This window comes from Tiliqua scincoides, chromosome 2, assembly GCF_035046505.1.
Source record: "Tiliqua scincoides isolate rTilSci1 chromosome 2, rTilSci1.hap2, whole genome shotgun sequence".
NCBI classification, from domain to species: domain Eukaryota; kingdom Metazoa; phylum Chordata; class Lepidosauria; order Squamata; family Scincidae; genus Tiliqua; species Tiliqua scincoides.
The window spans coordinates 86600742-86625918 of record NC_089822.1 but is presented as its reverse complement, the minus strand read 5'-3'; the positions used below and the strand labels follow the sequence as shown (position 1 = coordinate 86625918).

General features: G+C 45.7%; 2 pseudogenes; both read left to right on the top strand.

Moving 5' to 3' along the window:
• Positions 1-25177, top strand: part of LOC136638566 (zinc finger protein 721-like) — a 1054179-nt pseudogene that overhangs the window by 209766 nt on the left and 819236 nt on the right.
• On the top strand, positions 24896-25015 carry LOC136642637 (5S ribosomal RNA; annotated as a pseudogene).

Genomic DNA, 25177 nt, shown 5'->3' with positions numbered 1-25177 from the left:
CTTCAGTCACTGTTGGGACCCTTTGCCAGATTGGGGGAAGGTCCCTGAGATGCTCTGTTCCTGATATTCTCTGACTGTTCTTCGATAGCCCTTTTTTCTGGCAGTGATCCTTTGGGTAAGCAATAATGGGGTTTCCAAAAGCACAGGAGACTCCCGTATGCCACTGACAGGAGACTCTCACATGCCGCTTAGAGCCTTGATGAGATTGCATTGTGTGGTGCATTGTGTTGTGTTATGGTTTTGTTCTTTTTCCCCCTTGAAGATGTGCCTTAAAAAATGATAAAAAACCCTGACTTTTACTGTATATAAAGCACATTTCTTCCTTTATCTATATGGAATAAGTCTTGTCAGCACGCTACTGCCTCCGAATAATCTTGAAGGAGGGAGGAGGGGAGGAAAAGGAGAAAATAACTTTGTTTAGTTCATGAGCCTTTAAAGCCTGTGACAACTTATATCTTCTTTTGGCTGATGGATAGTGAAATAAATGATACCACGGGCATGGTTATGAGGACTGATGGGCTGCCTTTGAAAGCTAATAACAGTGAAACATTTATAACAAGGAATTTTTTTTTTATTTTTCCTTAGCTAGTCACAAGTGTGTATAAAGGGTGCCTGAGCTTTCCAGAGTGACAAGAGTGGATTCAGAATGGATTTCATATCAATGGGTTTTTACATGTTTCTCCTATCTCTAAATATTAATCCACTAAATTTGCTTTCTCAACAGCAGCTCCTTCAAATAAGCTGTAAACTGACGCTACTCATCAAAAATCTGTTTGTTGTTTTACAACGTGTGGGTGCAACCTTCTGATTCAGGGCTTTACACTGGTGGTTTGATTGATTTTCTGTGGTGTGCTTTACAAATGGCCTACTGGAAAGGATCTGCAAAGTTAGAGTTGACACAGAACTTTTGCCTAAAGTGAAATTCAAAGTAAATTTAGGGGTTCTTTTTTGGAAGAACATCTGAAGGAATCACATGTTTTAGTAAAATCAAAACAATATCTCAGGGACTTATGCCCTTGCCTTAATATGAAAGCACAAATTAAGAGTCAGCTTTTTTGCTCCTCCATCCCAGGATGTTGGCTATCCATGGAGATGTCACAAAGTGCCAATCCAGAGGCGCCCTTGGGCCAGCGCAGTTCCCTTACACCGGGCCAGGAGGATTGCAAACATGCCATAAGGCACTTTTGCACCTCCTTGGGAGTCAGCTGACATAAATCTCCACACCAACAGAGGCACCGAGTCTTGCATCAGCCCAGCTGGGCCGACACAAGGCTCTGGGGTGGGCGGGGAGGAGGAGGGGGGGAGGTCTTCCAGGGCAGGGAAAGGGCAGGCAGTGGGTGGCCCTGGGGGCGGACGGGAAGCAGGAGGCGGGGCTGGGACCCGGCAGTTATGCCAGATCTCAACCCCTGTTCCCGGGGAGTTTGGAACGTCTTCAGGCCGCTCCGCTCTCCTCAGACTTGTGTCACCTCAGGAGGTGGCGCATGTCCGAGGAGACCCATAGGGGACAGGGTGCTTTACCTGCAGGTAAGGGGAAAAGTTTCCCCTTACCTCTGGCTGAACCACTTTGGACCCCTGTCCTGCACTGGATACAGTGCAAGCCTCTTAGCTTGCCTGTTCCAGTGCAGGATATGATTGCACTCTTAGCCACAGATTTTCTAAATAACTACTGGGCGTGCCTTCAATCCCCTCTCCAGAAAAGCTGTTCTACATTGAAATGCAGTGGGAATAGCAGGTTAGATTCCATCCCAGCCAAGAAGCACGGTCAAGTAGGACAGTGAAAACATTAATTGCAAGCACTGAGTACATAAGTGTCCCGTCTGCCAAATCCCTTCCTTCTTGGTCCCTCTAGTAAACATCACTGGGGTCCACAGCTGAATGTGTCTTATAGTGAGTCTCTCCTGGCCAGAGGGTTTGGGTTGCTTGGGAGGAAAGGACAGGTCCACCAGGGAATCCTCCTCAAGTTGGAAGCAAGAGGCTTGATGGCTGAGGGGGAGATAAGTAAAAATCTTACCTCTTCTGTGCTGCCTGGACTCCTGTTGGCCCATAGCATGTTGTGTCTGCTCCATTGGCAGCTCTGCACACTTTGGGCCATCATAGGATAAGATTAGGATTGGACTTGAGGGCCCAATCCTATCCCATTTTCCAGTGCTGATGCAGCCATGCCAACAGGGAGTGCTTTACATCCTGCGGTGGGGGGGGGGGCGGTCACAGAGGCCTCCTCAAGGTAAGAGAACATTTGGTCCCTTCTGTTGCATTGCAGCTGCATCACCACTTGGAAATTAGATAGGATTGGACCCTAAAGTATTAAGATGTTCCTATGTATAACGATGAATTCCCTGAAGTCAATAAATACCTCCTAAATATCCTTGAAGTGCATTGTTTCCCTTTCTAGTTTTGTTTCTTTTATTTATTTTTCATAATTTTGTGGAATCCATATTTAAGTCAGTGATTCACCTTCTTCCTTGTGGATAGTGAAAAAGAAGCCTGATTCATGTTAAGGTTGTAGCATAGTTGCTGCTTCGTCCATCACAGCCGCCTTTTGTGACCACTCCCCCCAGCAGCATGCTGTGTGCGTTGTTGGCAGCCATTTTTTGACCGCGGAACTCCATTATATTGTGGTGAATCCCTCTCTATGCTGGCCCAGTCCTAGTTAGGTTTGGGCTGTATATTAAATTTCTTTTCTCATCTTTCACAGCCCATGAATGACACACAACCTGTGAAGACACAATGAGATGTACACAGGGACCTGGTTATCGACAGCTTGGCCGAATGTTTTCATATCTCAGGGTCTTACATTTTATATCTCTGTTTGCTCTTACCGGTCATTGTTACGCTCTTACCTTTAACATTCATGACCGTTGACATCCACAGTTTGGCAGATGTCCCTAAAAAGTCTTCCTAAATAATTTAGGATGCGACGACTGCACTTGCAAATGTCACAGGGTGTACCGAAACACAATTTAAGCAATACATCAAATATGGTTCTCGCACTGATGTGTCAATTTGACCTTCACTGAGAGACTCTGAGTTATGTTAAGCATAATTTGTTTAATTGGTCCCAAATAATCAGTTTTTATGAAGTAAAAAAAAAAAGTCTGACAATGACATTTTGATGCTGATTCTGTTCACAAATGACTGTTGGGCTCTCAGCATCTGCTGAATCCATAGTTATCTAGGGCTCATCTTCTCTTCCATTCTCTTCATTAAAAGTAGCTGAAATGGTTAAAAAAATGACCTAGTTTACTAAAAGAAAACTGCAGTCTCATATGCAAGTTGGTAATAAACCAGTAAAAAAGAATCTCTTCAAACATAGGGAATTCGGAATGTCAGGGCACTAACAATTACGGCCAGAGAAAAGGTACTATATAAAGTGGTGCTGCTATTAATTTATTATTATCCATTTTTTCCTGATAGACCCAACAGTTCCAAAGATAGGAATGAGATCCCAATCTTCTGGGCCAGTTTCAACACTAATAACCCACAGGGGAACGAATTCTACACTTTCTTCAGAGCTTGAGATGGATGGTCCTTCCACTCATGCATCTGGTTGCTTTCTAACTTTGAACCTTCAGATGGGGCTAATCTGTCTAGCTCACAGACAGCCCAATCCTATCCCCCAGGAGCCCATAGCATGCTGTACAATACAATACAGGTATTTCTATACCGCCTTTCTATGTCCTCAGATTTCTCCTCGGACTTTATTCAAGGCGGTTTACATGGGCAGGCAATTTAAATCCCCGTAGGGATTTTTACAATTTGAAAGGTTCTATCAAGAAACCACAACAATCAGATGTTTCTTTCTTGATCTGGCAGCACATTCTGGCTTCCATCCTCCCACGCTCAGAGCAGATGGAATAACTCGACTCAGCTTGTCAGCTGCTTCAAGGTCGCACAGTGCCGGTGGCCTCGAACTGGCGACCTTCGGATGTTATCTTCAGGCAAATGGAGGCTCAACCCTCTAGACCAGACCTCTTGCCCTGCATGCTGTACTACTGAGCATGCAGTGCTACTATGGTGGCGGTGGGGAACCAGGCGGACCAGGAAAAGTAAGTAAACATCTCTTTTTACTTATCTCCCCATAGGCCACCTGGCCTCCAATGTGTCTCCTTTGACCCAGGCCAGCTATTTAGCTGGTGTAAATCTAAAAAGAATCAGGAGACATGTTGGGTTGGAGGAGGGGATAGAATCTCAGTGTGCACTACCACCACCAATACCCTCCCTCCCTCCCCCTCCCTACCTGCAGTCCTCCCCCAAACCACCCCCAACACCGACCTATCTTCCAGAAGGGTTTGGTTGTCTACTGCTGCTGGCACTGGGCTCCTCTGCTTCTCCACCATCATTAGCAAACTGCCCACTGTCAGAGTGACATGCCTTACGCGGATTGGCAGCAAGATCCATCAGCATAAGTCCACTATAGGATTCTGCTATTAAATTCAGCAACAAACTTCCATTCCGCTACTTCATCCTTCAGACCAGGTCTCGCTAGTTTTGAGCCACTGATTTTCTCTCTACTATGAGCAGATCAGGCATGAGCACATCTGAGTTCTCATCTGAGATCCTGGTCTCTCCTATGCTAGAAAAGGCTGAGTATGATCTTTCTAAATGTGGGAGAACATTAGTATTTGTTTCAACTTAATTTGGGTTGAGTTGGTGTTATTGCAAAGATGTAAGGAATTCAAAATTCCATCTAATCACCTCTCCTGAAAGTGGATTTACACTCAAAGAAATCAAGGACAAGTGGGTAACTGCTGCATAGTCAAGATAATGACTTGAACACCAGGGGGTAAATATTCAAAACAACTTGATTGACCTTTCCCATATTTCCACTATATTCTTAAGTTCAGAGAACACTGTTTTGGGTCTTGGGTCTATGGCATGAGCTCAAGATATTAACACACCTACAGGCTAGGTCATCTAGCAGTCACATGAGATCGACGGTTGTATTTTTTTTCCTCCCTCAGGACTGAGTAATTGTTTCTTTGAAAAAATAAGCTGCAGTTTGCGAGAGGTATGCAACAGAAAGCCATGCTATGACTGGGTTGTGTTCCGATTCACCAGTAATTCAAGAAACCTCTGCATCTACACATGCTTAGACAGAAAATTGTTTCGTTGAGTTGTAGGCTTTGGAAGGAAAATCTTGTTGGTGTAGCGCAATCCTATGCATGTCTACTCAGAAGGAAGTTCCTTTATTTCAATAAGACTTACTTCCAGGTAAGTATGTATAGGATTGCAGCCCTTGTAACTGTTTCTTTTTCATTTAAGTTTAGATTCTTATATCTTGTATCACAGATATCACAACACAAGCCAGACAAAACCAAGGAAGGTCGTAGGGGGTGTGCCAGCAAAAGAAAAGGGAGTTTGTTTTGCTTCTCCATTTGTTTTCATTGCTCAGAGTCTCTCTCATGTTTCCACTCATTCATTATAAAAGCGTATTCATTTCACCTCACAGGTGAGCCACAGAGATCCAGGTAATAAATTGTGTAGTTTGGTATTAAATATTAACTGGATTCCCAGAAAAGCAGTAATTGAGGGGGAAAGCAGAAGGAGTTGAAGGTTTGAAATTCGGAAGCAATCTCTCTCGCCCAAAACCCCTTCCCCGGCAATGGGAAGGCTAAGGATGAACTAAAATGTCGGTACCCAGAAGGAAGGGGCCATTCCTCACCAAGACAGAGGAACAGGGTAAAAGCAATCGAGCACAAACATATGCCATGGCACCAGCCAGCTTCCCTAGCCTTGTCTGATGGATGTTGACTGTGCTAGCACTGAAAAAGGAGACATTCTCTTGAAATGTATCTCATTACAGATTATGAAAGGCTTATGTGTTTCAAGATAAAGGCACCAGGCGCATAATAAAAAAAGCAAGTATTGCAAACCGGCAAAATATGTATGATGAGCCTGTTATTTGTAAGCGTCATCAGCATATCTGTTGCTGAACGTCGGAGGGACTGTAGCAGAGTGGTATGACGCCTCCTTTGTATGCAGAAGGACCCAAGTTCAAACTCTGCCATCAACAGTTATAGGCCTGGGAAAGCCCCTCGTCTCAAGCCCTGCCAGTCAAGGCAGACAATACTGATCTAGTTGACCCAATGGTCTCAGTAGAAGTGAGCTTGTTCTGCTCCCTGTGATGTGCAGATGGGAAGGTGTTCAAAGTCACAATCTCAATTCAGGAAGGATGGTGGGGAGGACCACATGAAACATGTCCCATGCGCCCTAAAACATGACCCAGAATCCATTGCAATAGTATAGGAGTTCTAGGGAGGTGTGATCCAACACTGTCAAGGGGGAGGCCACCAGGGCCCCTGGCTTTGGTTAATGCACTACCATGGAGCTGGCTGATGGAAATCATTGGCCAGTGCCATAGACCCCAGCAAGGCTGGGAAGAGCCCAGCTGATCAGCAGATGTAGCAAGTGGTGCTGATCAGCTAAGTCTACCAAAAAGGGAAATCAGCAAGGTGAAAGGAAGTGGTGAGGAGGAAAAAAAGGATAGAGTGGGAGGACAAGTGGCAGAAGAAGGAGGAACAGATGAGAGTGGAGACAAGGCAACCAAGGAGGACGAGAGAGAGAGAGATGTGGGATAGAGGGCCAGGGAGAGGGGAGGATGAGGAGATAAACAGCAAGGAGTGAAGCAGGGATGGAAGACGGCTGAAGAGTGAGGCTAAGTGGAAGAAGGTGGAGCAGTACTGGGGTTGTCAAGCATGGGAGGAAGTTTTCTGTCGAGCAGGAGATGAGAGGATTCAGCCAGAGTGCCCCAGGAGAGGAGGTCCCACTCCCACCCAGCATAGGAATGGAAAGGCCAGATACTCCAATTCCAGTCAGGTTAGAGTGGAACTGCATATAGTCTTGGTCCCTAGCTAGTGTATGAGGGATACCCCATCCAGGCCTGGATTTGGCAGCCACCTCTTTGAACCAGTTGCCCAGGGCAGAGCTACTTGCATATCTCCAAAGCAGCCAAACCTGCCAAGCCTCAACATAGCCTTGGGGGCTGACAGAGGCCAGGTTGATGTATCCATTGGAATCAGATACTGAACTCTCAAGAAAACAAAAGAACAATTGGAGAGGACCTTGCTAGACTTGAGCTATCGTTCCCCATAATAAACACTGCTGGGACAGGAACTTGTGAGTTGGACTTGGAAATGCCAAGTTTGGACCCCCAGCATGTGGGGAAAGGGGAGGCACTTGCCTCCTCAGATGGACACTCAGCGACTCACTCAGCAGTGGATGTGGAAAGGGCCTATTGAAATCAGAGAACATGCAAAGCCCTGGTGTCCATGGAGGTTTGTGCATTTGAACATGGCATGAGTGAAAATCTCCTTGAAGTCCCCTTGTCTTTCTTTCCCTTGTTCTTTCTTTTCCTTGTCTTTCTTTTCCCATCTCTTTGGTTAATGATCATGCCAGTTTGTAATGGGATTGTGTGAGAAAGGGCCTTGTGCTGCATTAGCAGAGCTCTGCTTTTAGAAAGAAGAACCGACAGCACACTTAACAGTCTTGTTCCATCCTTCGGAGAAGGATAACTACTAGAAACTCACAGTGTTTGAGAGGCCTGGCTGACAATCCCCCACAAAAAAAAAAAAAAAAAAGGATATGGATTGTTGAATCCATTTATACTTATGCCCTGACCATGTATGCCATCTTTCTTTTCACTAGCTCAGGACCCCAGTACTTTCCTGGATCTTTTGAAAATGGTCAGTGGAAATACCAGAAAAAAATGAATGGGAGGGGGCAGAGAAAAGGCAAAGTGCATTAGGGGAGAGGCAAAATTTGTCCAAACTATTCAACATTTGAATGAACAATAACAGTATATTAATATTATACTTCTATCCTAGTCATGAATGGAAGTCATGAATGGAAGTTCCTCAACGTTCCACTTATTGCACATACCACTGGAAGTTATTGGCGATGACGTCTTTGCCACTTACTTCCAGGTTAGGAGTGCTGAAAGTCCGGGACATGATGCACCAAGCACCAGTAAGAGGCTCAAAGTGGGTGGGAGGGCTTTTTTCAAGTGCGTGAAAACCATGTGAGGGAGCTCTGCCCGCCAAGCAGAACCTCCTATCATTGTTTTGTGCACCACATCCCAGTTTTGCTGCTAGGCAGTGGGTATCTGGGAGTGCTGTGCGAACTATCGGACACCACTTCCTGTGCCACTGGTGGTACACGTACCACCGGTTGAGAAACGGTGGCCTATGGGAAACTGCTCTTTATATATAGAGATGCCTTTTATATGTATTCATGAATGATAAAAAAGCACTCTGAATATGTGAAAAGTGCCTTTCTTTCAAGTTACTAGAGGAGTTCACAAAGCAGGCGGTCAGTCAAGCTACTATAGGGTGCTCACTCCCTTGTTCTCCCCCTTCATGTGCCAACCAAAAATAGTTGTGAGGGTTGAGCTGGGGTTTCTGTTTGAAATGATTCCCTGTATACTGATATTAGAATATTCATTCTAACATCTCAGTCTTGAAAGCACATAATGCACTATAACAGTTTTTTGCATTTCCCTTCCTCTTTTGAAAACAGGGGTGGGAAGTGAGCTGCTATTCAAGCTTGAAATACAAAACTGTGACCTGAGTGTGTGTACCAAATTTGATTGCAATATCTTGGTTTTCAATAGAATTATTGCATTCTATAAAGGCCTACCTCAAAAACAGCCCTGGGTATGGAAGGGCTGAGTTAAAACAAAGACTTTGTTTCAAGCTGCCAAGCAGTGAATTCAAATGACATCAGCTATACGGTGGTTCTTTTAAACCTGATCATGTGCAAAATGGCCCACACAGGGAGTGGGTCAGTTCCAGAGACTCAACATATGGGACTTTCAGTCTTCACCATGGTGCTGGAAACTATCCAGGCTTTGTGAAAGCATGTTTGCTTTTCAAGTCCAACTCTCTTTGCTTTTTGGCTCGCATTACTCATAATTTGCAAGCTTGGCCTTTTGAAAATCAGCATATTTGCTATTGTTCATACAGGGATTACATGGGACAATCTGATGAATGGGAACAAAAGGTAGGCAAATGAATTTGCTGCTCTTTTACGACCATTGTGATCGTAATTTGCAAGCTTGGTCCTTTGTAAATCACAAAATCTGAGATTGTCTCACATAATCCTTCTATAAACAGTCGGATGAATGGAAACAAATGCTAGGCAAATGAATTTTGCTGCTCTTTTGCAACCATGATGATCTTTTAAATCTGAAAGCATAAACAGTGGAGAGAAGTAGCATCTGCAGTGATTAAAGAGCTCTGTAATTAATGAAAACCTTCTATGTCAAATGCAAACCAAGCAGCTTTTGTGTGTGTGTGTGTGTGTGTTTAAGCATTTCATTTGTACAGTCCGAAAATGTCTGAGCACTTTCTGTCACAATATGCTTCAAAGATAAAACCGTAGTGAAGAAACTGCTATGAAAAACTACTATCGAAAGAACATGGGCAGCCCAATCCAGTGGCGTAGCTAATGATCGCGTAGCCCAGTGCCAAGCTCAAAATGTTGCCCCGGAAGTGATGTCACAGCCAGAAGTGACGTCACACCTGGACTTTTTTAAAAGTGAGAATTGGAAGGAACCCACCTCCTCCCCCCAGCAGCTTGCCACCTACTTGCTCTATTGCCTCCCCCCAGTCAGCGGCATAGCTAAGGCATCTATTTGCTACATGGAGTCAAAGCAGATTTGTAGCCCCCCCCAGACAAAATCAAATTAATTAAGTAAATAAATAAGAAGTGTGCCCCTGATAGGTTTGAGACACTGTGCTGGGGTGAAGAGGGATGGTTATTCTCCCCTTGCTAAATACGAGAGGGGCAGCTCTTGAAAAAGTGCCTTTTACCCAGTTAACAGGGGTAACTGTATTATGATACATGGAAATAAGATCTGACTCATATTGACATCTTATTGGTTTCATGTTGTATCATGATAACATGTCACTGCAACATGTCAATAACATAATAATATGTCACTGGCTCTCAGATCAATCAGTCTCATAGGTCGGTTTTGAGTTACGAAAATCCATTTTTTGTTCCATAAGGCAATTGTGTTTTCATTTTCTGGTTAATTGACCATAACATTTGATAGTATACAGATATTCCAATGCGGTTTGTTTCATTGCATTCTGCATTAAATTACCTTTCCAATGATACATAACATGATGGTATTAATTATATATACCAAGATTTTCACAATTTTGATCACTAGTGTCAAGCTCAGCTTGTTGCCCCCCTAAAGCTTGATGCCCAGTGCAACTGCTACCCCCTGTATCCCCTTAGCTATGCCACTGGCCCAATCCTTACTAAATTCCTGCATTGCAATGCAGTGGCACCAGTGAAGGCCCCGCTGCATCCTGTGAGGGAAACTTGGCTGCTGTAGGTCTCCTTGGGTTGAGAGGACATTTGTCCCCTTGCCCCAGGGTAAGCCCCAGCAGCCGCAATGGGTCAATTTGGACCTGCGCCAACAATATCACTGGTGCAAATCTGACTTGATCTATGTTGGCAGATCAGGCCCAGAAAGGGCCTTAGAATATGGTGTACCCTGGTGCTACTGATCTTGCCTCCCTCCTGGGGCCGGTATGCCACCCCCCTTGCCACCCTCACTCTGCCCTCCCTGAATCCCCATGCCAGACTTACATGCTTTGGGGGGTTTCCCTGTGGCATGTCTGCGACAGCACATACCAGCAGAGTGAGCACTTCACTGGCGCAGCACAGGATAGGACTGGCCCATAAGACAGTTATCCCGTTTGAGCCAGTTGCATTTCCCCCCTCATGTAAATGACTTGCACAGTCTTGTTTCTCTTTCTAGTGTCATTGCTCAGCTCCTGACACCAGTGTCACTGGTAAAAAATTGTCAGTAAAAGTTAAACTCTACCTTGTGACATAAGATAGGAATTTTTTAAAATCCTATAGAAAAAGATCACCTGCACCCAAATGAGTTTGAGGCCCTTGTAGATGTGCAATCCTATGCACACTTTCTTGGCGAGTGCTATTGGGCATTCATTTATTGAATAGTAAGTGCTATTGAACGAAGCTGGACTTACTTCTGAGCAAATGTGCAATGGATTGCATTCTTACAGCCCCATCCTATGGGCAGTGAATGCTGGCCTGTAACTAGATGTGTGACCGATTTCACTGCAAAGAATGAGAGGATGTTATGGTGTGATCAGCACAATCTTGTCTGATGATGCTTTCTTGGCACTGTTGCTGACTTAGTGAAGACCTTTAATGCAAACCAGATTTACTTTCCTCTCCTTTCCTATTTTCTATCCGGCAATTGCATCCTGCCCCTCAATTGACTCTAATACCCATCATATCATTGTCCAAATCTCTTTGGGATCAACGCCATTTGAGATATTCTAATGGAACTCATTTGATAGCTCATACACAAATCCCTCTGGGACGCATCATTCTCCTGCACACACACACAAGCTGCCATCCCCTTGAGAAATCCTGAATATGATTTTGTGGGGGGGGGGGAGAATAACCTGTCGTAGGCAGGAAAATTCATTAGGATCCTGTGAGCTGGGGCTGTTAACAGAGAAATCCGTTATTGTGCTTTATGATAGGGAACGGCACTGTAAAATGGCTTCATTTGTTCATGCTGCATTGTTTATTTCCAGATGAACACAGAATAATACATACCGGAGCCCTAGATGATATTGGTTAGCCTATATGGCAACCAAATTTATTGAATGCCATTCTGCCTCCATTTGCATCCAGTACATCTCTAATGTGAATAATTTTACATTGGGGAGAGGGGAACTGACAATGGATGTTCATCTCTGCCACTCTGAAATTAATTGCATGAACAACCACAGTACAATGGCATAACCACAGTAAAGCTCTGCTGTTCTAATTTAAAAGGATGAAACCAAGTTGGGAGCTTGTTTAACATAATTATCTTTAAAGAATGGAAATACACTACACACAGAGGTGTACCTCAGGTGGAACCTGCCGGGTACCTGCCCTGAGTGCTATACCAAAAGAAGCCCATTACTGTCCTTTAGGCTCCACCCTAGTTATGGAGGAGGCACTGGCAGGACTTCTGGCAGGGGGTGTGAAGTCACTAGTGCCACCTCCTCTGGGGAGAACATGGAAGTGATGTTGTGATGCCATGTGACAAAATGACATTATTGCCCCAGTTGCCGGGGCAGTGAATTATGCCTCGGACTCCACAAACCTGCAGTGGAAAGAATCCACTTTTATAACTCCATGAGAGCCACTGAATACTACTTCATCTATTGGCATAAATCCACTCTAGATTCCATTCTTAGTCAAAACTCATATATGAGAAAGAAGGAAATTGTATACACACACACACACACACACACACACACACAGAGAGAGAGAGAGAGAGAGAGAGAGAGAGAGAGAGAGACCTTTGGATGAATATATATCCAACATTGGAGTGTTGAGTAACATGCAGTGGTGGACCTCCCCAGCCCTGTGCCCCAGGGCAAAGGTCTGCAATGGCGCTTCCCCCCCCCAAAGGCTGCATCAGGGAAGCCTCTCTGAGGTTCCCCGACAGTATAAACTGTGCTTCTGGAAAACCCGACTCACAATTTCCAACCCTGTCGGAAACCTCAAAGAGGCTTCCGCGGGTTCTTACAGCCTCGCACCCGGGGCATTTGCCCCATTGAATATAATGAGAGGTTTGCAACTGGTAACGTGGTCAATATTATATTCCTGTTTAATTCAAGATATACAGGAGACACACATCTAAACTTGTGTACTTGGTGCTTGGTTCCTGCCTGGAGAGCAAAGAGCCAGATCAAGACTGATGGCAAGAGGCTGCTGAACCAAAAGCCAGGGAGATCATACTCTTCATTTGAAACATGTAATCCCCCTCCTCAGAGGCAAAGCTAAGTCACTTTATGCCTAGGGCCAATACATTTTTGACCCCCCCACCCATTTACAACAAAATTATTTTCAGTAATAGTCATGGCATGAAATACCATGGCCAGTAATAATGGCCAGAAAACAAACTCAGTGAACATTTACCCACAAACAGGGAATGAAAGTCAGTGCCCTCCCCTGCTGTTGCTCCCCTGCACGTTGTACTCAGTGACATACTACTCTTGCATCAGGAGATTTAAGGTAGCCACCATAGTTAATAACCACTGAAATGGAGCGTTTCGCATCCACTTTTAAAGTCATCTAAGCCAGTGACCAACAACATCCAAACTTGCCACCCCCCACATTCATTTTCAAAACCACAAAATATGCATTACTTTTGTTCTAATATAGAGGAGACAGATGTGATAGGTTGAAAACAGCCCAATCCTATCCACTACCTCCTGCCCCACTGATGCAGGTGACCACTGCATCCTATGGTGGAGGGGCAATTGCAGAACAATTCCATTTGTTCCCTTACCTGGAGGTAAGCCTTCACAGTGCAGATGGGACTACTTGGATCTATGACAGGTAAATAGTGGGTGCAGGTCTGCGTGCACCCATGGTGCAGTATTGGGTCCAGGAAGGGGGTTAGGATATCGGCAGTGCCAGTACCGCCAATCCTGCCCCCTGGCCCTATCCACCCATTTCTTCCCCCTCCCTGCCTTTTGCAATTGGTGCTGACTTCTTCATGGCAGTCAGCACCAGTGGAAGAAGAGAACTGACAATGGCCAGTAAGTATAAGATTGGCTGAAAGTTAGTTAACGAGGAAAGATTGACTTAAGTGATGCAAATACTGATCGTTTATGAGTTGCTAGGAACAGCGAGCTGTTTGGAAACCCTGTTCAAGGAAATGATATCATGATAGCTGTTAGCTAAACATGAAAACTGGTTTGTTCATTCTCCCTTGGACTTCTTAAAATATCACTCTGATGAAGTCCTTAGAGTGTTAAGTGTGTGGGTCATGTCCAGCATCTAGGTCCACAAGAATTTGTCATTTTTTTGAGATGGACATGAGATTGATGATTTCCAAATTCTTTTCACATCTTCAGATTGGAGTATATCTCCCTGGGTAAGTTGCAATGTGCAAGTAAACTCTGACGTCCTCTGGACTTCATATCTGTTTGGAGCAATGGACTTTTTTTCTTTTTTTGCAAAGGCTGCTGGACCTCCATAACACAAAGTAATGACTTTTCCCTTCAGGATGTCAAAACATACAATGAAGTTATATCACCTGGAAACAGTGAGCTACATCTTCCATGGAATCTAATTTAAGCACTGTTGCTGAGCTAGTAACCTTATAAGCACCGTAGACATCTATGCACACTTTGAAACTGATTAATAGCCACTCTTGTGAGAGATCCAATTGCATGCCATACTTAGAAACTGGCCATGTATCGCTTCCAAAGAGGAAACTGATCCACTTTTCAGACAACTGGACCATAACATTTTTTAATGCATCATAAAGGTGTGCTTCTTCTAGTACAACCACTGAGTCACTTCTCAGTATTGAGACATGCTGAAGATGGCTGAAGAGGTTTCCATGCTCTTGATTTATCCCATGGTCTACTCTCCTCTTTAGACAATGGATATCTGTTGGCAACTATAGGTGGCAAACCTTCATAAGCACATGGGCCTATTTTCTCAGTTTGGTTTCCTTTTTTTAACATATAGATGAGGGAAATTAATATAGGAAATGGCCTTCATGAAAGGCCTTCAGCCCAGGGCAAACAGTTACAAACAGCCTCCTAGGAGGGGACTGAATGGCCTCTCAGCTAGGAATAGCTCCACAGGCAATACTGGCCCTAATCTCAGGGACTCAGGAAAAGCTGGGCCACTTAACCCAAAACAGCAGAGTGCCCAAGTAGCAGGACTGAGTTTAGAATGGCAACAGTTCCAAATACTTACAAGAAATACAAGCTTATAGCTTAAGTATATGTATTAAGAGGCAAAGAAGGAAGGCCTATAGCCAGGGAGACAGGCCAGGGACAGACTGCACTTGCTCCCGTTGTGGAAGGAATTGTCACTCCCGAATCGGCCTTTTCAGCCACACTAGACGCTGTTCCAGAACCACCTTTCAGAGCGCGATACCATAGTCTTTCGAGACTGAAGGTTGCCAACTAACTAACAATGTATTAAGAATCAAACAATTACGGTTACATCCCTTTATAAAAGACCAATGGAGATTTAACAAAGATACACATTTAAAACAATAAATCTATACTCCTAACTAAGCCTAGCACTTACAAGGTAGCTAGCTCTAACAGTATTGTGGGATCACCTGTCCAAAGTGACCAGAAAAGGTTCTGATCTTCTGAAGATGATGAGCTATCTGCCTCCCAACTAGGTATCTTTATACCCCTAACCCTGATTGATCATCCAATCAGGAGACAGACCAGAAAATTCCTGACTGAGAGATGTAATGTCCTGAGGTCACTAAAAAGGTTAAACTACTTAGTCCAAGTGGTGGGTCATCAGCTAAATGGAATGTTCTTCATTATAGTTACCTCACACCTTCAGCTGGATGGAACCTTCTGGATGGAACCTTCTTTGTTTACACTGTAAACTAAGCCAGATAGAACCATCAGCTAGATGGAATTCACAGTATCCTTGCACTTTGCCTGACCTCTGCCCACCTGCTGGCACATCAACTTCAGCTCTTTTTTCTCAAAATGGAGGCCACTCCACAAAATGGAGTCCAACCATGGCCTAGTCTTCAATGGCCTAGTTCTCTACAGTCACCAACTCCCCTTGGCAATATCCACTGAAGCAGAGGTTCCTACCTGCACCATCAATCAATCAATGAATTAATCAATTAAGGGACAAAGGATTCCCCTTACCGACAAAGATGATATTTTTGTAATTCTCCATCATGATGGACTCATAAAGGTGCCTCTGGCATGAGGTCAGCAGAGTCCACTCTTGCTTGCTGAAATACAGTGCAATATCTGCAAACGAAATTGAGCTCTGAAAGAAAGAAATGTTCTATTAGCAAGTCAGCGTGGACCATGACTGAAGTCCAGGGAGAGAAGTTTTTCCTAAGAGGAAAATATGTGAGTTTCCTGCAAGTGCAAAAAGCTGTGTGAGAAAAAGGTGGGCAATGTTCACTGTTGATTTGTTAGTGCGATTGGCAGTGTTGACTTTTGACTTGCTGATGCCCAACTTTATTATCTGTTGCCACACTACAGCATGCAACAGATGTAATAGAGGGGGTGTGACCAGAAGGCCAATGAGGAATATGTAAAAAACCTTAGGTAGGTCTTCTGATGGCCTTTGGTCTCTTTGGACCTACCTCAGCTATATAGCTGCCGTATATTTGAGGAGGGGAAGGGATGGGGCAGGCTGAAAAATTGGGAATATGATCCCAGCACAAATCTCTGGGGTAGACCCCCTCCCTCCATCTCCCTGCCCATTAAACTCCACCAACGTCTCCACTGACTTACTTCTCCAGCAACTTACTTGGGTTGGTGCAGGTTGGGACCTGCAGAAGTGAATGAATGGAACCGCCAAAATTTCTGTTGGTGACTCTGAAGCTCCTGGCAGTGGCACACCATTCGTGGTGGCACCGCTGCTTTTATGACATCAGAACACGGGTTCCACTGTCATAAATCAATCGTAGGTTTGGGCCATAATGAAACAACAGACAAATCATTTTCCATTCATAAATGAAAGCAATTAAGTTACAGTTATTCTTATCTGGACACAAAGGTGCAACTTTTTGGAGACATGGGTTTCCTGGTTCCTACAAAGAAGCTTACAAAGAAGGTGTCTGGCCATTAGAAGATTCACTAATTGTTTCAAGTAACAATGCACCAGACTCACAACCCAATCCTATTCCCTGCCATGCTATACTATGGAGCTGTGCCAATGGGACGCACACTGCAAGCTGTGGTGGTGGGGATCAACTAGATAGCCAACAAGCGCTCTTCCAGATGTAGCGGCTCCCAAACTCAGGAGTCCAGGGAAGTTGCTAGGTGCATAAGCCATTAAACATGCTGTACCAGCAAGATTTAGAGCTTGAAGGCTTCCTTTCCATTTTGGAGGCATGAAAACCTCATTCACAGTTAAGGTGTGCTCAAGTGTTGAATTCCAAAGATCAACTAATGAGTGAAGCGCCATTACATGGCTCCAAAGCAAGGATTGGAAAAGTAGCATTCCTGGCATATGGATCAGTGGCCTTGTGTCAGCAGTCCTTCCAAAAGTCACACTACTGACTTTGTTCTTCAGGAAGCTCTTAACATGTTCCTAAGTACATGTGTTTAAATGTCTGTAAATGCATTAAAATGCTAATCTCCCTTACCTGGCGTGAATGAGCAGGAGCCATTTCTGTTTCTCCACAATTTTGCTTTGATTTTGTTTCTCTGCTATCTGTCAGGAAGAAAAAGGAAAACTGTGTGAGCTTTTTTTTTTTTTAAAAAAAAACCTTGTATACTTTCTTTATGTACGTATTTGAATTCCTTTCCACTATCTGAGGTAATGGCTGCAGAGGAAATTGAGCAGATTCACAGATGAATGTCAAGGCTCCTGGTCCTGATGGCTGGAAGCTTAATGTGTTTGAATGCAGAGGCTGCCTAGGCTGGGAGGAGGGTCGGGAGAGGAGCTTTGCCTCTCTGCACTGACGGGGGGGGGGGTCCAGCAAACACCCTGATCTCTGCCACAGGAGAGCTGATGGGTTAATAGGGAAGGCCTGGGGGGGGGCAGAGGAACAGGATCTCCAAAGGGGCTGCATGAGGCCCTCAACCAGGACTGTGGCTGCCAGTCCCACCAGGCTCCCTCCACAGGGAGAAGCAGAGTCCAGCAGCCCTTCCTTCCTGGGCTTCCCAGTGCAACCTCCAGCCCAGCTCCCTCTCCCTCCTCCCTCTGCACCCAGAGCCTGCCACCCCCTCCCTGGCTGGCCTCCTCCACACACCTGCTCCAGGCCTCCCTCTCTCCCTGGGCTCAGGCCTCCCACTCCCTCCTCCTCCCAGCCTCTGGCAAGGTCACAGCAGGACCTCTTGGGAAATGGAGTCCCCAATCCCAGCCGACCAACAAACCTCATTAACAACTCTCTCCCCCTCCCTCTGGCCACCTGAGTGCTGGGAGAGCAGCAGCTGTTATTTCTGCCTCCGCTTACCCCCCTGGGTGCCTGAGTGGACTTTCCTCCTGGGAGTGATGCCCCAGCCAGCCCTGCTCCAGCACTGCTGGCAACAAAGTCATTTCACCATGACTTGCTGTCCGCCTGCCTGCTATCTGGTGCAGAGCCCAGAAGGCCCTTCAGGCAAGGATGGTATTGTCCCTTTTTGTCAATGACCCCATAGCAAGTTCCGTGCCTCCCAACTGTGTCCAATTTTCCACATAGACTCTGTAAAAGTCCACACTGCCTGGAGATGGAGAGGTGTATGGACTCTGAGAGGAATTTTATATGTAGGTACAAAGTTTATTATGGGTCCCTTAACTTCTCCATTGAATCATAATTTCATATAATCATTGGCTCAGTTAATTGGCAACCTTCAGTCTTGAAAGACTATGGTATCGTGCTCTGAAAGGTGGTTCTGGAACAGCGTCTAGTGTGGCTGAAAAGGCCGATTCGGGAGTGACAATCCCTTCCACACTGGGAGCAAGTGCAGTCTGTCCCTGGCCTGTCTCCCTGGCTATGGGCCTTCCTTCTTTGCCTCTTAGCCTCAGACTGTTGGCCAAGTGTCTCTTCAAACTGGGAAAGGCCATGTTGCACAGCCTGCCTCCAAGCGGGCCGCTCAGAGGCCAGGGTTTCCCACTTGTTGAGGTCCACTCCTAAGGCCTTCAGATCCCTCTTGCAGATGTCCTTGTATCACAGCTGTGGTCTACCTATAGGGCGCTTTCCTTGCACGAGTTCTCCATAGAGGAGATCCTTTGGGATCCGGCCATCATCCATTCTCACGACATGACCGAGCCAACGCAGGCGTCTCTGTTTCAGTAGTGCATACATGCTAGGGATTCCAGCACGTTCCAGGACTGTGTTGTTTGGAACTTTGTCCTGCCAGGTGATGCCGAGAATACGTCGGAGGCAGCACATGTGGAAAGCATTCAGTTTCCTCTCCTGTTGTGAGTGAAAAGTCCATGACTCGCTGCAGTACAGAAGTGTACTCAGGACGCAAGCTCTGTAGACCTGGATCTTGGTATGTTCCGTCAGCTTCTTGTTGGACCAGACTCTCTTTGTGAGTCTGGAAAACGTGGTAGCTGCTTTACCGATGCGTTTGTTTAGCTCGGTATCGAGAGAAAGAGTGTCGGAGATCGTTGAGCCAAGGTACACAAAGTCATGGACAACCTCCAGTTCATGCGCAGAGATTGTAATGCAGGGAGGTAAGTCCACATCCTGAACCATGACCTGTGTTTTCTTCAGGCTGATTGTTCAGTCCAAAATCTTGGCAGGCCTTACTAAAACGATCCATGAGCTGCTGGAGATCTTTGGCAGAGTGGGTAGTGACAACATTGAGTGCCTGCCTGTGCTGGAGGAGCTTGACAGTGAACCAACCCTAGAAGAACTTCACGTGGCCCTGGACTCCCTTGCCTTTGGCAAGGCACCTGGAAAAGACAGCATCCCTGCTGAAGTCCTAAAGTGCTGCAAAGAGATAATCATCACTGAGCTGCATGAAATCCTTTGTCTCTGCTGGAGAGAAGGTGGAGTACCTCAAGACATGAGGGATGCAAACATCATCACGCTGTACAAGAACAAAGGCGACGGGTGACTGCAACAACTACCGTGGCATCTCTCTCCTTAGCGTTGTAGGAAAGTTGTTTGCCTGAGTTGCACTAAAGAGGCTCCAGGTACTTGCAGAGAGCGTTTATCCAGAATCACAGTGTGGATTCCGAGCCAACAGGTCCACCACTGCTATGGTATTCTCCCTTAGACAACTGCAGGAGAAATGCAGGGAACAACGACAGCCACTCTTTATAGCCTTCATAGATCTCACGAAGGCTTTCAACCTGGTCAGCAGAGACGGCCTCTTCAAGATTCTCCCCAAGATTGGATGTCCACCCAGGCTCCTCAGCATCATCAGATCCTTCCACAAGGACATGAAGGGCACTGTTGTCTTTGATGGCTCCACATCACACCCCTTTGACATCCGAAGCGGCGTGAAGCAGGGCTGTGTTCTTGCACCAACCTTGTTTGGGATCTTCTTCGCTGTCCTGCTGAAGCAGGCCTTTGGAACTACAACAGAAGGCATCTATCTCCGGACCAGATCAGATGGAAAGCTCTTCAACCTCTCCAGACTGAGAGCAAAGTCCAAAGTCCAGCTGAAATGTCTGCGTGACTTCCTCTTTGCCGACGATGCAGCTATCACTACCCACTCTGCCAAAGATCTCCAGCAGCTCATGGATCGTTTTAGCAAGGCCTGCCAAGATTTTGGACTGACAATCAGCCTGAAGAAAACACAGGTCATGGTTCATTGGCTCATAAGTTCTATAAATTATGATACATAAAACTATGTAGGCTGACACAACATGCGAGTGCTAGTCTTCACACAGTATATGCAAACATTTTCCAAGAATCCACAAAATTGGTGACTTCCCTCCTTTGGCTCCTTCCCCCCCCCCATTTTCACCCCAGGCCCAGGTACTTTGTATCCCCTGAACCCCACTTTTCACATAGGCCCTGGTGAAATCCCCACCTGGTGAAACCCCCACTTTTCACATAGGCCCTGGTGAAATCAGAAAATATAAGATCCCAGAAATTTTTCAGACATCCTCCTTTGGTTCCTGGGCCTCATTTTTTACCCTGGACCCATGTACAATTTAGCCCCTACACCGCCCCCCCCCCCATGGGCCCTGTATCTGGCCATCCTGGGTGTGATGCATGTCTGATCCAACTATCCTTTGGAGCTGGCTCTGCTTCTTTCCAAGTAAACATGCACAGGATTGCAGTCTCTGTTTCAAGAGAGGATTGGGCCAATTTTATTCTGCTGAAAGCTCCCACCTCCATTCTCTTAGTCTTTTTGAAGCCAGGTAGCTAAGATGAAGTATTAATTGAAACCAGCAGCTCTGGTTCATGATTCATGAATAGCAAGCAGATTGAAGGACTGAGCAGCAGCAGTTGGATCTGGTCGGACAAAACAGATACATCAAATCGAAGTACATCAAAGTCAGGTATGCCCAATCTCTCAAGATCCCTCCTTCTGCGTTAAAATTTAAATATAGATAAAAGGTAAAGAAGGGGGAAATCCTAGGGTGCCAGTTGCTGCTGCAGCTCATCTTATCTTCTTGGTACTCGGTTCTGCTACACCTTCATAATTCATCAACCTAGAGTTTCAGCATGAAAGTCCTGGGGAGTATATAGAGTATATATAGTAGTAGTATATCTCTACTACTTGGGGGAAGTAAAGAACCTTTAAGCTTGCCTGCTGTGCATTCTTAGGAAAATAAGAGAACTTCTCCCAATCCTATTGGGCCTCTGTACCATGGGAATGTGCATTCTGTCAGGGCAGTGTGTTTAATGGCTGTCACAAAGAGAGTCCCACCATTTTGTGTAGCTGGGCTGCCATGTTGAAGCCATAGCGCCAATAAGTTGGTGTGGGAGGGGTGGCGGTCTGGTGGCACAGATATCCAGTAGGATTGGGCCATGAGAGACTTGGTTCAGTTTGTTCTTTTAAGTGACAGCACTTAACTTGGTTTTTGGTTCTGTTCAGGGTCAAATACAAATCGCTCTGGAAAGAGAATGGGAAGGCCAAAATGAGGACCAGTCACCATCACTGGTAAGAACTTGGTTTTGAGAAGTTCTCAAAAGCTGACCAGCTTGAGGTGGGTGGTGCAACTCTGAGCTACCTTGACTCCTTTGTGGGATGGTGGTGATAAGCTAGGACAGGGGTGTCAAGCATAAGGCCTGGGGCCAGATGTGACCCGTGCAACCTCTTTATCTGGCCCTTAGGTTCTTCCAGCACCCCCATCAGCTGCTCACAGTTACTGAGCTGTGCTGAGGTGTCACTGCTCAAAGGGCAGCCTGTACAATAATTGAACTCTCTCATATCTTGAAAATATGATCAAGATTTGCATATTTTCTCTTCTGTCATTTGCAGCAGAGTTACTAAGTGAGAAAAAAGTGCTAATTTCTGGTCACGACCTTCTTAATGACATCAATTCCTTTCTTCATGACATCACTTCCTGCATTATGAATGTTATTTGGCCCTCTGTGTGAAATGCGTTTGACACCTCTGAGCTGGGATCCACATCTGATCCACAGCTTAGAGCCAGGATAGGTTTGTCCAAGAAAGGGGGGGAAGATATCAGTGTGGAAGCTGAGTCATTGTCCCAAAGGCAGAAACCAGCACTGGAAGTGGGGGAGGAGTGGAAGGATAACCTTTTGCAATTTATTGATTAATAATCAAAGCTTTGGCCCTTTCACAATCTTACAAATCCTTGTCTTGTATCTTACACAGTGGGGCACACAGGCAATCTGAATGATGTTGTTGTCGAGCCTTCTGTTTGTCTGTATTTAAATAAATTTAAATAAATAAATAAATTTATCCCACCTTCCCCCCCCCCCCCATTTCGGAGCCACTGCTGCAAACAGCAGCATAGTTGGTGGTCCACTGCTGCTACTGGCTATGCCCAGGAGTACAGGAATGTTGGCACAGGGGGCAGGCAGTGGGAGAAATGGGGCAGCGAGGGGAGGAATGGAGACGTGCCTGAGTGGAGAGGGGTGTGTGTGGGAAGCCCAACAAAGAGGGAGGGGGCCGCACATGCATGCACCAAGATCTACCCATTCCCTTTCTTTTTCTTTGTCATTTGCTCTCCTCAGTTCTTTGCCAGCAAAATGGCATGCGCAAATCCAAAGCGACCCATTCAGGCAGTGAAGACTTGCCCCATGGTAAGGGAACAAGACCTCTGCAACCATAGGATGCAGCACGCATTCCATTGACATGGCTTCATCAGGAGGAGGGGTTAGTTAGGATTGGGCTGTCAGTCAGCATAACATTCTGGCATAACATTGGGGCAAAGTTACTCTGCATTAAGCGGATTTGTGGCAGATAAGTTTGAGTACTGTAAGGAGGGCTTGTGCCATATTTATTACTGCTCATTAAAGGTATAGGATTAAAGGAATTATAAATATTTTTTTAAGGTATAGGATTATGCCCTCAGTGGAATTGTGAAATAGGAAGCAACTAATAAGTTATGTTAAAAGAAAAGAGGGAAGAAGGAAGCTACTCCTTAAGTGACTGTCTCAGGGAGAAGTGAGAGTTTTGTTTAACTGGATACATTTTGGAGTAAATATAAAAATATGTACATGTCTCTATATACACTGGAAATGGTAGCAGTGTTGCACAAATGATAAAACAGTCTATAAACAACTCAGGAAGGTGAATTCCCAAAGCCCCACTGAATCCAAAAGTTCCTGTGTTCCGGATGTAGTGCCAGTCAATCTCACATTTTGGCGTCAGCCTTATTCAAGGAGCTTTGGAAACCCCGCAATAGGTTAATCCATCTTATTCTGATAAACATTGTATATACTTCTTGAATCCTGATGAGTTTTGAAAGGAATTGTAAACTAATCATTGCAGAAAAAATGATATTACATTTTTACCTCTAGTGGAAAATTTCCTGCTGGGAACTACTATCAGTTCTTGAAATCCAAGTGGAATATTTCACCAAAATACTTCTTATTTTTCCTGTATTTGTAGTGTTAAGAAGTGAGGAATCGTATAATAATTACATATTTGCTAGGATTTTGTTTGTATCTCTTGTCATGTAAAGGATGAATCATCATGTTGATTTTCACTCAGCCTGGAACCCAGACTCGCTCAGAAATGGTGGGCATTGCCTCCAACCTAGTTGAGCCCAGCTTGAAGTGAAAATGCACCGGAATCTCTTGCCAAAGCACCTTAGGGCACAATCCAAAGTGTGCCCTAGGCCAGTCTTATTGGTACTATGAGCAAGTCAAAGGCAGCAAGAATCTTAACTGAACTGCAAACATGCCTAATAGCCTAATCCTATCCTGCGTTGGAATAGGCAGGCCGACTGGCATGCGCTATATCCAGCAGAGGGCTGGGGCTGGATGCAGTGCAACTTGGGACAAGGGGAATCTACTCCCCTTCCCTCGGATAACATGACAACGGCTTGAATAGGGCTACTCAGATTTGCATTAGGTGGTAGATCTGCACCACCTAAAGAGGCCGCCTGGCCACCTACGACGGGGGTTAGGATATGGCCTAAGTGCCAGAACCTAGCTCCACTTCTCTCCTGGGCCCAGTCCACCCATGGGCCTACCCCGGAATGCCCCCATTCCATCTTCCCACACGCTCCCTGAACCCGCGCGCTGGCCTAGGCAGGCAAGTGCATACTTATTGTCCACCAGCACAGCAGGGCCCAGTTTGGCCCTTGGAGGCCGGTGCTTGTAAGGTACTTCTGTGCCACTGTGGGAGAAGGTATGCCAGCACACAGATGTGCACCGGCCTCTGGGGGCCAAATCAGACCTCACTGCGCTGGCGGACGAGTAAGTATGTGCCGGCCTGTCTCAGGATTAGAGAAGGGCGGGGAAAGGCCAGAATGCAGACATTCCAAGGCAGGAGGAAGGTGGGCAGCAGGTGGGCAGGCCCGTGGACAGACCAGGCAAATAGCATGGCAGGGGGCAGTGAAAACAGGGGGGGGGGAATGTAGGTTCAAGGATTGGTTTTTCAACTGAAGGTTTTCTCCATTTAAAATTAGCACATTGGGAAGATGATTGAGATCAGAAACATAGCAGGAGAAATTCCTAAAGTCCCCCCTATCCTCTAGTGCGCTTTCAGCCCATTGTGTGACCCTACCACACTATTTACAAAAAGAAAAAAAAACTTCACAAGGCCTGTTCATCATAATGTGTTGTTTGGCCCCTCAGTGGCAAGATACACAGCACAGTTTGAGGAGCTGAGCTTTTCTTGAGTGTCGGTTTTGAACAAAATATTTTATGCAGCAGCATCGCCAGAGGGGGTGGCAGCACTGTTAGTACTGCAGGTGCCGTAACGCACTTGGTAAACGGACTCTCCCACTTGCCATTGAGCCCATTCCAGGCAGCAACCGCAACATGCAGGAGATGCCATTTGGTTTGGCAAGCAGCAACTGTTACCCTGCACATGCACGATCTCATCTGATCTCGGAAGCTAAGCAGGGTCAGGCCTGGTTAATACTTGGATGGGAGACTGCTTGGGAATACCGGGTGCTGTAGGCTTATACCATAGTCTTTCGAGACTGAAGGTTGCCAACCAACCACCTGTGTGTTGCTGTCACTGCCCGGAATGGCTCCAACGGTGAGTGGGAGGGGCTGCTACATGTCACATTGCGGTTTCTGCAGTACTTACTGCACTACCTTCCCCTTCTTGCTCTGCTACTG